Source organism: Microtus pennsylvanicus, chromosome 10, assembly GCF_037038515.1.
Source record: "Microtus pennsylvanicus isolate mMicPen1 chromosome 10, mMicPen1.hap1, whole genome shotgun sequence".
In the NCBI taxonomy this organism is placed as follows: domain Eukaryota; kingdom Metazoa; phylum Chordata; class Mammalia; order Rodentia; family Cricetidae; genus Microtus; species Microtus pennsylvanicus.
The window spans coordinates 8,201,280-8,214,471 of record NC_134588.1 but is presented as its reverse complement, the minus strand read 5'-3'; the positions used below and the strand labels follow the sequence as shown (position 1 = coordinate 8,214,471).

Here is a 13,192-nt window from a genome sequence, read left to right as displayed (position 1 = left end):
TTGGCTGCAAACAGTCATTAGGCCCATCACTATATCAAAGAACATCCTTCTAACAGGCAGCAGGAGGGAAACATGGTGTCACAATCACTACAACATCCTCCCCAGCCAAATAGTCCCTGGTTCTTTTTTTGAGAAAAGCATAATTTTGCCAGGAAGACAAGAAAATCCTGGCTAACAACTATAGGGAAACAATAACAGCAACAATAAACCCAAACAATACTGGTGTACTTGAAATAATTTTGACAATATCTGTACTGTGTACCTAAGTGGCCAGACCTGCACTCTCATGACTGTTTAATTTTACAACATGTGACCTGGGGCTGGTGTCTGAATGAGATTTAAGAATGATGGCATATCTAGAATGCTTAAGCTTGGCATGTAAATAAGCTAGCACAATCCTCTACTCAAGACTGGCTCCTCTTTAGGCATTAGACAGAGCTGGAGATGATTAAACTGCTGTTATGAAGGAGCTTTTTTCTTTACCGATCTCCAAGTGTGCTGAGTGATTTCTCATTGTGAAGACATTATTATATCTTTAACATTTCCAATCCCTGGACACTGGTGTCTTCTAATAACAGCAGGCCTACTTGGAGAAGACTTGGCAGCCTGTGTGATTGCAGTCACATCTGAAAGGGGAACTTCAACAGCTGCTCAGGACTGCATAGGCTACTGGTACTCCCAAACACACATTCTGCTGACATAGCCTTAGGAAGCAGGCGCTTCTGCTGTCACTAACTGGATTCTAGCATCCTAAATTTGAATTTTGAAGATTTGGACCTAGAGTGACACATCAGAGCTTAAAATTACTTGTTGTTCTTGCAGACATACTGAATTCAACATTCAGTTCCCAGTACCCACTTCAGGTAGTTCACAATGGTACTTTACATCAGTGCTCTATTTTCTCCTGTTCTCTTGCTTAGATGCTCTGTAGCGCCCTGATTCTATCACTAGTTTACTCTGGTGCAGTGCTCCAGGTAGTGGGACTAACCACTCCATCCTGAATGACTAGACTTGCAAGTCAAAATTTCTCTTGGCCTTCTATCTTTTTGTACTATACTTTTTGGCTTCATATAGTGCCACTCTCTGATATGGGATCTCCTTCTGTATATGTGTTAGGTTTTTTTTTTTGGTTAGTGAACAAAGATGCTTTGGCCTATGGCAAGGGAGAATATAGCCAGGCTGGAAGAAATATATAAAGAGGGTAGGCAGAGTCAAGGTGATACCATGTAGCTGCAGAAGGAGAAAGACGCTGGAACACAGGAACCCTACTGGTAAGCCACAGCCTCGTGGAAATACACAGGTTGATACAAATGGGCTAAATTAAGATATAATAATTAGCCAGGAATATGCATAAGCTATTGGACAGTGTTGTAATTTATATAATTTCTGTGTGATTATTCTGGTCTGGGTAGCTGGGAGACAAGCACACAACCTCTTATACAACTTTCTTTTTCCCCTTGCTAGGGCCCCTTTCTGATGTGGATTACCCTCTGTATGCTGTGAATACCATCGGTTAATAAAGAAGCTGTTTTGAATCTGTGATAGGGCAGAATAGAGCTAGGTAGGGAAATATTAACTGAATGCTTGGAGAGGGAAGGTGGAGTCAGGAGATACCATGCAGCCACCAGAGGGGAAAGACACGAGCTGTAAGCTAGAACCTTGCCAGTAGTCCATGAGCCTCAGAGTAAAATATAAAATAATGGAAATCGGTTGATTCTAGGTGTAAGAACCAGCTAGTAATATACATAAGATATTGGCCAAACGGTATTGCAAATAATACAGCTTCTGTGTGATTTTTTGGGGGAGTCGGGGGCCTCTGTCAGCACAGCAGATTGGTGCTGAACATACAATTTATGGCATTTAAATGTTTTAAGAATTTAGTACTTTTCATGACAAAGAGACACATCTGCTCCTGACAGCAGCTATCTACTTCAAGAGGATGATAGGCATTGAAGAGGCTCCTTGTAAAGTTTGCTGGCCATTTGAGCAGGAGACTCCTCTTGCTTGGACTGTTTGATGTTATGCTGTATTAACTGGACATGCAGGGCCCACAGAGAAATGACTGCCAAAGTGTCCTAAAGAAGGTGAGACAGTCTTGTTGGGTTCCTGCTTCATGAAAGAGTCTGTAAAATATTTTGCAGAGTACATAAAAAAGTTACTGACAAACTGTCAATATAGGTGGAACTGTCTTTGAAATTTCCTGCTTCATGAAAAAAAGTCTTCCAGACACTATGGATCTGTAGGCTAAAGATGAATGCCCCAATGGTACAGAAGAATTTTGGGTGACTGTCCAGACAGCGAGATGTCTCTGTCAATTCTAAAGTTTTGGAAGTTGCTTACAAATTCACTTACTGTTTACTTAGGTAAAATTTCATCCTTCCAAAGTCTTTGATGGAGTTAAAAAATAGATAATTATAATTATAGATTTTCTAGTTATGATAAAAGATAAAGTAGATATAAATATTATAACTATAATTCTTGCTTGATACCTGTTTTGTTATATGTAATTTTACTATGTTAAAGTTAAAATCTTCCTTTTTATTTAGACAGGAAATGAGAGATCATTTGTTATTCCCCTCTGTATGCTGCGAATATCATTGGTTAATAAAGAAGGTGTTTTGGGCCTGTGATAGGGAAGAATAGAGCTAGGCCGAGGGTGGGTGAATTAAATTGAATGCTGGGAGAAAGAAGATAGAGTCAGGAGATACCATACAGCTACCAGAGGGAAAATATGCAAGCTGTCAGCTGGAACCTTGATGGTAGGCCATGAGTCTCATGGTAAAATGTAAAATAATGGAAATAGGTTAATTCTCGATTTAAGAGCTAGCTAGTAATACACCTAAGTTATACACTTAGGTATTGCAAAAAATATTGCTTCTATGTGATTATTTTGAGAGTCTGGGCGGCCAGGAATATGAACAAGTGGTCTCTGAATACACTCTTCTATCCCTAACAATTCAAAGTGAACCTTCTATGGACTCTACTCCTACCTCTCCTATTAAACTATGCTCAAGGGAGCTAGATGCCTTGCCTAAAGAGAACTTACCAGTTCTTAAGGTAGCTGGATCTACTCACTCAACTATTGTGTCTATCTATCTACTACGGTTCAGGGTTTCTGGGCTGCCCTGCCCTCCTCATCACTATGGATACACACCTGTCTCAAAGTATGTCTTTACATAGTGACTGACCCCTTGCCACATCTCATGCACATAATAGACCTCTCATGACGACTCTGCATTTTCCAGCCTCTTCTAATCCCCTATTCTTTGTAAATCCCAAAATGGTGAGTTATTGCTCTCCTCTAAGTTCTCATTATTGTCATCCTTCCCATTCTGACCCAAATCACCCTTGCCTCCTACTGTCAGTTATTCAAGACAGTACTGAACACTCACCCCTACCCCACCATACCAGAACTCCTGTTTATAGGATCTCATTTTCTCTCACAGTCTTCTATTTCTATCACTTGTACTGCCACACTACAGGATAATCACCTTTAAACCTGTAACCAAATCATCCATTTTCACAGCCCCTAACAATTTTTTTCCAGAAAATTCTCTAGGAGTACATGATACTAATACCATTATCCACCACCAGCTGATCAAGTTAATGCCTTCCTTCTGCTATATGAAGTCAATACAACCCATGTCCCCTAGATCCTGAGGACAAATCATAACCCTTTATTCTTCAGCCCATCTGCGGGAAGTAGCCAATAAAAGAAGACAGCTTCCCCTTTCTTTCTAGCTGTCTGTCTTCAGCATCTGGAATGAAGAGCTAATTACCTAAAAGTCAGAGGTGGACTGAGAAGCCCTGAGCAGGAAAGTTGACTTGATCTACCACACTTGTGGAACCTTCTGCTAGGGAGATTCACATACGAGACCTGCTGTTTTCTGCCACCTCCAGTGGTAGAGGATGGAGGAAGGTCATTGGCTAATAAAGGAACTGCATTGGCCCATTTTATTGGTTAGAACATAAAGGTAGGTGGAGTAAACAGAACAGAATGCTGGGAGGAAGAGGAAGTGAGGTCAGACTCCACAGCTCTCCTCTCGAGAGCAGACGCCTCAGAGAGATGCCATGCTCCCGGCTCCTGGGCATACACACCTGATGAAGCTCTGAACTAGAATCTTCCTGGTAAGACCAGTGCTCACAGATTGTTAGAGATGGGTTGATTGGGATATCAGAATTAGCCAGTAAGGGCAAAGGCTAAAGGGCCAAGCAGTGATTAAAAGAATACAGTGTCCGTGTAATTATTTCGGGGCATAAGCTAGCCAAGCAGGCGGCTGGGGTGTTGGGGATGCAGCCCTGCCACCCTTATTACTACAAATGACGCCCAGACGTGTGGCTAACTGAGTCCACAGAAAGCCTGAGAAAGCTTGGAAAAGAATAGAGTAAAGCATGTTTCTTATGACAATTTCTTTGGTCTGCTCTGCTTGCTAGAGGCAAGCAGGCGCTCTCATATAAGAGAGGCTTCCTGACTCAGCTTCAGCTGCAAACCCTGCAGCTCATTAAGAGGTCCTGCCACGAAACACTTAAACAGTGTTGACGAAAAGCTGAACACATGCTTTTCGGTTTTCAGCCATAGCAGGAAAAAAGCTGCGCGTTTAAAAATGCCAGCTTTCTGGGCTGTCCTGCCAGGGCAAACTCTGACTCTTTTACGCAGGTGGTTCGTGCAGTTTGCAAGCACAGGCTGCTGAAGCTCGCTTGCTGGCAGGGACCTTGAAACACTGTAGACTTGTGGCACTAAATGCGGCTCTGGCAGGTACCTCAGCCAGAAGGTTGGAATGGCAGAAAGCTAAGGAATGGGCTACATCTAGCCGGCAAAGCCATGCCTTTAGTCCTACTGAGATTGCTTGGTAAATTAAAGACTCATGTGGTCAGAAAAAGAGAGATATACAGTAAAGAGAGATTCAAAGACAGAGAAAATTTCTGAATGGTTTAAAGTGTGTTAAAAATATATACAAGCTGAAAGTTGAAGTTCTTAAAGCAAAAAACAAAAAAAGGAAGAGAGTTGTTGTGTGTGGTAGTACACACCTTTAATCCCAACACTTGGGAGGCAGGGGGAGATAGACCTCTGTGACTTCAAGGCGTGGTCGCACATTCCTTTGATCTCAGTGCCTAAAAGGCAGAGACAAACAGATCTCTGTGAGTTCAAGGTGTAGTAGCAAACACCTTTAATCCCAATGCCTGGGAGGCAGAGACAGGCAGATCTCTGAGAGTTCAAAGACAGCCTGGTCTTCAGAGTTATTCCAGGTCACAGATGTACGCTCAAAAAGCAAAAAGTTAACCTAGGAATGTCACAGCTTAGATTCTTAAGCGCCTAGTGATTTAAAGGGGCAAATCAAAAGTGCTCCTGGATAGTAAAAAATTGCAGAATCAAAATAGGACAGATTCAGACCACTAAATGAGTCACACTGTTGGATGAATATACGTAGGCTTGGGAGAGAGAAGAAAAAAATATAGAGAATAAAGTTAATGGTTTAAAATAAAAAAGGTAAAGTCTTTAAAGAGACAGAGTACAGATAGTTAAGAGATTAAAAGAAATAAAGAAAAAATAAGCCACGTAAAAATGGAAAATTCACAAAGAGTCTGGATTGTGTACATTGTGTTTTCTTTAAAATTTTTGACTGTGAATGAGCTAAGTACAGAGAGACATTTCATTATATGGGCTGCCAAGTGGAACCAGAACGAATATCATGAGGGTATGATTTCAGAATTTGAATCTAAGGATATGATACTTTGGAAAAGAGATTCTTCTTTTGTTTTCACAGAGGACCAGACCCTGTGGATTGCATCTATCCCAATTTGGTATGATAGACCACGACCTCCCGAAAAGTTGCTGTGAACATCTTCATAAAATTGCTTTGCTCAACTGCCAACTGAGATGAAACTAGCACACAGGTTATTCCATGAAAGACCTAATTAACAATGCCCCCATTCAGCAGGAAGCAGTTTGGAGAGAAAAAACTGTGCCCATGTTCCCAAATATGGTTTATAAAATGTTCTTTAACATTTAAAGGGGGATATGATATAGATATGAATAATTTGTATTAGTATAGATTTTGCTTTATTGATAGAGATTTAAGGTCAATTTTGTTATATGTATATGTATTTCTGATCTTGAATAAGGTGTTGTGATTATGTAGTTCATTTTTAAAATGTAATATATAATTAGGAAATATAGGTTGTTGATGGGTAATCATAAATAATAGTTAAGTTTGTAGTCATGTTACTTAGATTTTCTAGATATATAGAGATATATTTCAGATAGGCATTCTTCATATCTCTCAAAGGCTGCAGAATATGGCATTTAAAATATTTTAATAACTGAGGACTTTTCATGACAATGAGACACTCTGCTCCTAGCAGCACCAATCTACTTCAAGAGGAAGATGGGCATCGAAGAGGATCCTTATGGAGTTTGATAGCCATTTGGGCAAGAAACTGCTCTTGCCTGGACTATTGCATAAACTGGACACAGAGAACCCGCAGAGAGAGGACTACTGAACTTGCCTAAGATGAGATGATCTTTCAGGGTTCCTGATTCATGAAAGAGTTTGCGAGACATTCTGCAGGACACAACAGATAGTGACTGAACTGACTTTGAATTTTTCTGCTTTATGGAAATGTCTGCTCGATACTATGGGCCTGAAGGCTGAAGATGGATGCCCCAATGGTACAGAGAAACTTTGGGTGACTGTCCAGGCAGCGAGATGTCTCTGTCATTTCTAGAGTTTTAAAAGTTGCTTTTTTCTTGTTTGCTTAGGTAGTATTGTATCTTTCTGGAGTCTTTGATGGAGTTAAGAATAGTTAGTTATAGTTATAGTTTTCCTTAGTTATGATAAAGATTATTGTAACTTTTACTTGATAACTGTTTCATTATATGTAATTTTGCTATGTTAAAGTTAAAGCCTTTTTTTTGTTTAAACCAAAAAAGGGGAAATGATGGAGGAAGGTCATTGGCTAATAAAGGAACTGCATTGGCCCATTTTATTGGTTAGAACATATAGGTGGGTGGAGTAAACAGAACAGAATGCTGGGAGGAAGAGGAAGTGAGGTCAGACTCCACAGCTCTTTTCTCGGGAGCAGACACCTCAGAGAGACGCCATGCCCCAGCTCCTGGGCAGATACACCTGATGAAGCTCTGAACTAGAATCTTCCTGGTAAGACCGGTGCTCACAGATTGTTAGAGATGGGTTGATTGGGATATCAGAATTAGCCAGTAAGGGCAAAGGCTAAAGAGCCAAGCAGTGATTAAAAGAATACAGTGTCCGTGTAATTATTTAGGGGCATAAGCTAGCCGAGCAGGCAGCTGGGGTGTTGGGGATGCAGCCCTGCCACCCTTATTACTACAGGTAGAAAATGGGAAAATGGGTCTGCAGATGGAATATTATACCTCTAAAATTTTTCCTTTTTCATCCTAAAAAAAAAACACAAACCCCAACACCACACACATACAGCTTTGAGTCCATGGAGAGACTGCAGCCCTTCAACTGTTTTGATTAAAGAACAATTCTGCTCCTGTAGATGTCTGTCTTGTTCCCTTCATTTCCACATTGCCCCGTCAATCCCCATCTAACATGTCTCATTGATTACCCACAAAACAACAGTAAGTGCTGCAATGAGTTGTAAAAAGTGTCATACATATGCCAATTAGTTCACCTAAAGTCAGCCATCAGACCTGTCTCCATTCTTATTTTACAACTTTGATATCTCCCCAAATATATACATTCTCACAACCTTATTAAGAGTGAGATAATTACATAACCAGCATGCCTAAAAGGAATGAGTTTGCATTCACTCTAGGTATCTGGACTGCCAACACAAGTATTCTGCATTATCCACACTCTATAGACTCTAGAGTCTCCTGGGGGATGAGCCTCTGGTTATGCTTATGAGGATTATCTTGACAGCATTAATTTATGTGTGAAGACCCTTCTTAATCTTGTATGTGACCATTTTCTGGGCAGGGGAATCCTGGACCCTCTAAAATGGAGAATGTGCAGTTAGTCACAGCATAAAAAAAGTATTACAGTAGTGAGAAAATAAATTACAATACCCAATTCCCTGGAGAGGTGAAATTTTCTCAGAATTCTCATTCTGGGAGAAGGCAAGGTATGTGCTGTTGTGATTTTAAAATGGTATCATGGCAGAAAAAGATATCATGTGACAGAACTCACATGGAGGATTTTTTCATTAGATGAAAGGGAATATAAAAGGGGGAAAAGGAGGAAGGAGACCTGTCTCTGGGGACAGGAGCAGCAGAAGGGAAGAGAGAGAGGCAGAGAAAGAGGGAGAGAATAGGGAGAGACAGCAAGACAGCCAGAGAAGCAGAGAGAGAAAGGAACAGACAGACAGATAGGCTGAGAAGGAGATAGAGAGATGGGATGTGTCTTTTTAATAGGGTACTAAGTGAATGTGCATAGGCAATGTTCTTAGTGCCTACTGCTGAGTGTGTGTCTTATCAGAATCCCTAGGGCAGGCCAGTACAGACGCCTGAATGCTAACATCTGATGACAGCAGACAGGTTCATAGGGTAAGGGTTGTTCAAAAAAGGGAAATAGATTTGACAGCTGTGGAAATTATGTCAGACTAGCTTCCTGCAGGAAGGCTCCAGTCTTTGATGGGTAAAGGATGGGCAAGACCACACCTTGACAAAGTGCTTAGTTATCCACATTCTTCTCCCTGCATTTAAACATAAACCTCATGTCAGTTCCCCTATTTTAGCCCGGGAATCTCATTTTTCCTCTTCCTATTGTGACAACTCTGTATTAACATCTTTTTCTGTCCTTCACTATTAATGTGAGTTGTTGGGAACAACACTTGAGCCGGATTTGTTAGGGCTTCTGGCTGCAGCAACAATACCTGTATACTTCATCAGTCAGCAGCCTGCTCATTTCTAAATCAACAAAAGAATTGCAAGCCATATAAGATTCAGTCAAACCCCAGAAGCCTAAAAATAAATTTACAGCTCATCTTCCCTGACCCCTAAGCTTATTCCCAAACTTCAATCTAAACACAAATCAGACAACTGTCCCTCTCTATTAGCCTCATCTTCTGCTGTCATTCACCTGTTTACCTTTCCGTCCCTATGGAATAGTCAAAGAAGTATTCCAATTCAGTCTCATCAGAAAGTTCAAATAATGTGATGTTTTTTTTCTGCTGAATTTATAAGAGGTGTCCCACTTTTCTAACCACAAACTTGGAGAGGGACAAAACAGTAAAAGACATTTTATTAAAGAAAACATGTTTTAGGATATAATTTTAGAACTGAAATAAAGATATAAGACCAGACAATTCAAATTCTTGTTAAATAAATGATTTGGCATTCAGAGAGGTTAAGTGATTTCCCTGAGCTCAAAAGCAAAATATTTCAAATTTGATATTATATTAGGGCATTAAAATTTCCAGTCAAGTTTCCATTATCTCTTACTAAAATCCATTTTTAACACTTCCGCAATAAGTACACAGATTAAATAATGGCCTATAACTGGGGACAGAAAGCATATATTATAGAGCCTGCATTTAAAAATCTATGTACTTCCTCATGAGTAATTAAGACAAAATATGCACTTGTTTTATTTATCAATACTAATATCAAAATTAAAATCTCTTATCAAGTTTGTGCTTTTCAAATTTTATAGAAATGCTTCAATTGAAGTCAGTGGATTCTTTGTGTGTGAGTGTATATATGTGTACATATGTATATAAATACATGTTTATATGTTCTCACGAGGAAGCCAGAGGTTAACAATAGATGTCCTCCTCCATCACTCCCACCTTATATTTGAGATGTAGAGTGTTAGTTACTATTTTATTGCTGTTGAGAAACACCATGTCAAAAGAAACTTATAAAACAAATCATTCAATTGTGAGCATCATTATGGTAAAAAGAGTTAGTTCATGATTATCATGATAGGACACATGCTTGCAGGCGATAGGCATGATACTTGACTAGTAGTTGAGAGCAAAAATTTGATCCAGAGGCATATATGGAGAGAGAATAAGAGTGAGCCTTTTGAATTTAAAAGCCTATTTCCAAGTAACATGCCTCCTTCAAAAATGCCACACCCACTCCCACAAAGCAATACTTATGAATCCTTCCTAAAAAGTACACAAACTGGGAACCAAGAATTCACATGTATGTGTCTATGGAAGACATTACCTTTTAGAACAACCACACAGGGTCTACCACCAAACCTGGAGCCCACCCATTTGGGTAGAATAACTATAGAATAATTATTTCAGAGCCAGGGCACTGGAATTATAAAGACATGTCCCTGTATGCAGCTTTTCCTCACAGGTTCTGGGAGATCAAGCCCAGGTCCTCATTATTGCATATCAACATTTTTATTAGTTAAGCCACCTCTTCAAGTAAGCTTGGATGGTTTCTTGTGACCTTGTGGGGAAAGTCTTTCTTATTTCCCTCCACTCTGAGGGAAATTGTCTGTTCTCAACTACATCTTACATTAGTGATACTACAGATGTCTGACAAGAGTTTTGCTACTTGAAGTCACTATGCCATTTACTCACCAATGGATTAACATATATTCTTATTTTGAATCTTTCATATCATCCCTAGACGCATACATTCCATACCACTTTATAGATGATGTGAGATTTCCCTCTGTGTGCTGTGGTTACCATTGAAAAATAAAGAAACTGCATTGGGCCTATAGCAGAGCTATAGGGGAACAGAGCTAGGTGGGGAAAACTAAACTGAATTCTGGTAGAAAAGAGGGCAGAGTCAGAGAGACGTCACGTAGCCCCACCAGAACCAGATGGAACTTTAGCTAGTAAGCCACAGCCACATGGCAATACACAGATTAATAGAAATGGGTTAAATTAATACATAAGAGTTAGTTAATAAGAAGGTAGAGCTAATGGGCCAAGCAGTGATGAAATTAACATGGTTTCTGTGTGATTATTTTGGTTCTGGGCAATTGGGACAAACAAATGGCCTCCCTACTACAAATTGGTGGACTAAATCTATATAAAACCTGAGAGGGCTTGAAAAGAAACTACAGACACTAAAAAGCAAAGTTTAATCACATTTATCTTCCCGAATAGGCTTTGCTTGCTTGTGGCATGCTGCAGCTCCTTTAAGAAATCAGTGGTAGCACACACACACACACACACACACACACACACACACACAGACACACACATATAAAACCACGGTTTTCAAATGCTGGCTTTCTGTGTTGTGCTGCTGGTATGAACTCTGACTCTTTCTGGAGGTCTAGCTACAGAGCATTTGATTACAGTCTGTGAGCAGTCTGCTACAACTTGCTTAATGTCAACATAGACTGACTGTATACCTAAAAATGGGGCTATGAGCATGGCTCTCAGAGACAGCGAACAGCTTCACAATGCTGGACTGGGCAGGGAAAGTAGACAGTGCCATATTTACCCTAGTAATGCAGCCACTTAAGTTCATAAGAAGGCCTTAGCATTTTAAGAAGTGCTCCTGGACAGTAAAAAATTACAGATACACTATAGGACAGATTCAGACATAAAAGACATCTAAATGTGTCACAGTCTTAGAGAAATGTGCATAGGCTTGGGAGAGAGAAGAAAAAGTACAGTACAGAGAGTTATACAAAGAAGTAAATGGCTTTTTAAAAATAAAACAGTCCTTAAAGAGAGAGTGCAGACAGTCATAGGTTAAAAGGAGTAAAGAAAAACAAGCCACGTAAAGATGGAAGATGCAAAGGGAGTCTGGATTATGTATACTATTTTGTTTTCTTTGAAATTTTTGGCTGCAGAGAGACATTTGATTCTGGGGATTGCTAAGCTAAACTAGCATGTATATTATAAAGATATCTTGACTTCAGAATTTTGGTCTAAGGATATGCTGCTTTGGAAAAGAGGTTCTTTTTTTTGTTTCCACAGAGAATGAGAACCTGTGCATTTTGTCCTGATTAATATCATTTGATGGACCAAGACCCCTTGAAAGATTCCCTTAAACATTCCACAAAAAAATTACTTCATGAGAGAGTGGGACATCTATCTTTGGGTTGTAGCATTTGTGATATTGATCACCCAGGAGTGAATTAAAAATGGGTAACTTTGAGAAAGGTAAGAAGATTTTTGTTGAGAAGTGTGCCCAGTGCTACACTGTGGAAAAGGGAGGCAAGCCTAAGACTGGACCAAATCTCCATGGTCTGTTTGAAAGGAAGAGAGGTCAGGCATCTGGATTCTCAGATAGCAACAAGAACACAGGCATCAACTGGGGCGAGGATATCCTGATGGAGTATTTGGAGAGTTGCCAAAAGTACATCCCTGGAACAAAAATGATCTTCGCTGGAATTAAGAACAAAGGAAAGAGGGCGGACCTAATAGCTTATCTGAAAATGGCTACTAATGTGTAATTCCACTGCTTTATTTATCATAAAACAAACGTCTCATGACTTTTAATGTGTATTGCAATTTAATTCATACACCAAAATTCAGATCATAAATGGCTAACAGTGTTTTGTTGGACAGTCCTGATTAAGTAAAATTGACTTGTAGAAAAGTGGATATAATCTTTTTTAAAAGTAACAACTTCAGTTGTATAAACGCTATCACTACTCTCCCTTTCTCAAGAGAAGATAGGATTTAATTATTAAAGTTCTATTTTAGACAAAGTTTGGGGTATCATATCAAACCTATTGAATGGTTTTATAATTAAATTTATATAATTGGACATATGACTATGTTTAAACACTGGGGAAATTCTGTCACCATCTCAGAAACAAGAAGACTCTCCTTTGTTAAAGTTTGTACTCTCTGCTGTTACAAGCAATGGCTAAGTTGTCAGAAGGCAACTGTCTATTTTTGACTCAATGATGTTATTTTAATTAGAATTTCATAAGTCAAAATATGCGTTTACGATTTAAAGGCACTTACTGTGGTCTATGTATAATATATCAAATAAAAAGTATTTAGCACATGTTATAGTTGATCTATTAAATTAAAATGCTTTTAGAAACCAGCAACTTAGAACTTACATTTTAATTCTTTATTATCTAAGACTAAATTCAGAATTGTCCTTAAATACCCTTTCAGAAACAAAACAAAACTGGAACTTCTATATATGTGTGATTGCTGCTGGCATTCTTTGCCATCTTTTTATCAAAGGATTAAAACAAAGGAGATGTTTGCAGTGGTAAGAAGGTAATTAATCACAAAAATACTTTGCCCAATAAACAGC

At 39.3% G+C, this 13,192-nt stretch overlaps 1 pseudogene; it reads left to right on the top strand.

Moving 5' to 3' along the window:
• Positions 1-12,056: 12,056 nt before the first annotated feature.
• LOC142858205 (cytochrome c, somatic pseudogene) lies at positions 12,057-12,413 on the top strand (annotated as a pseudogene).
• Positions 12,414-13,192: the final 779 nt, after the last annotated feature.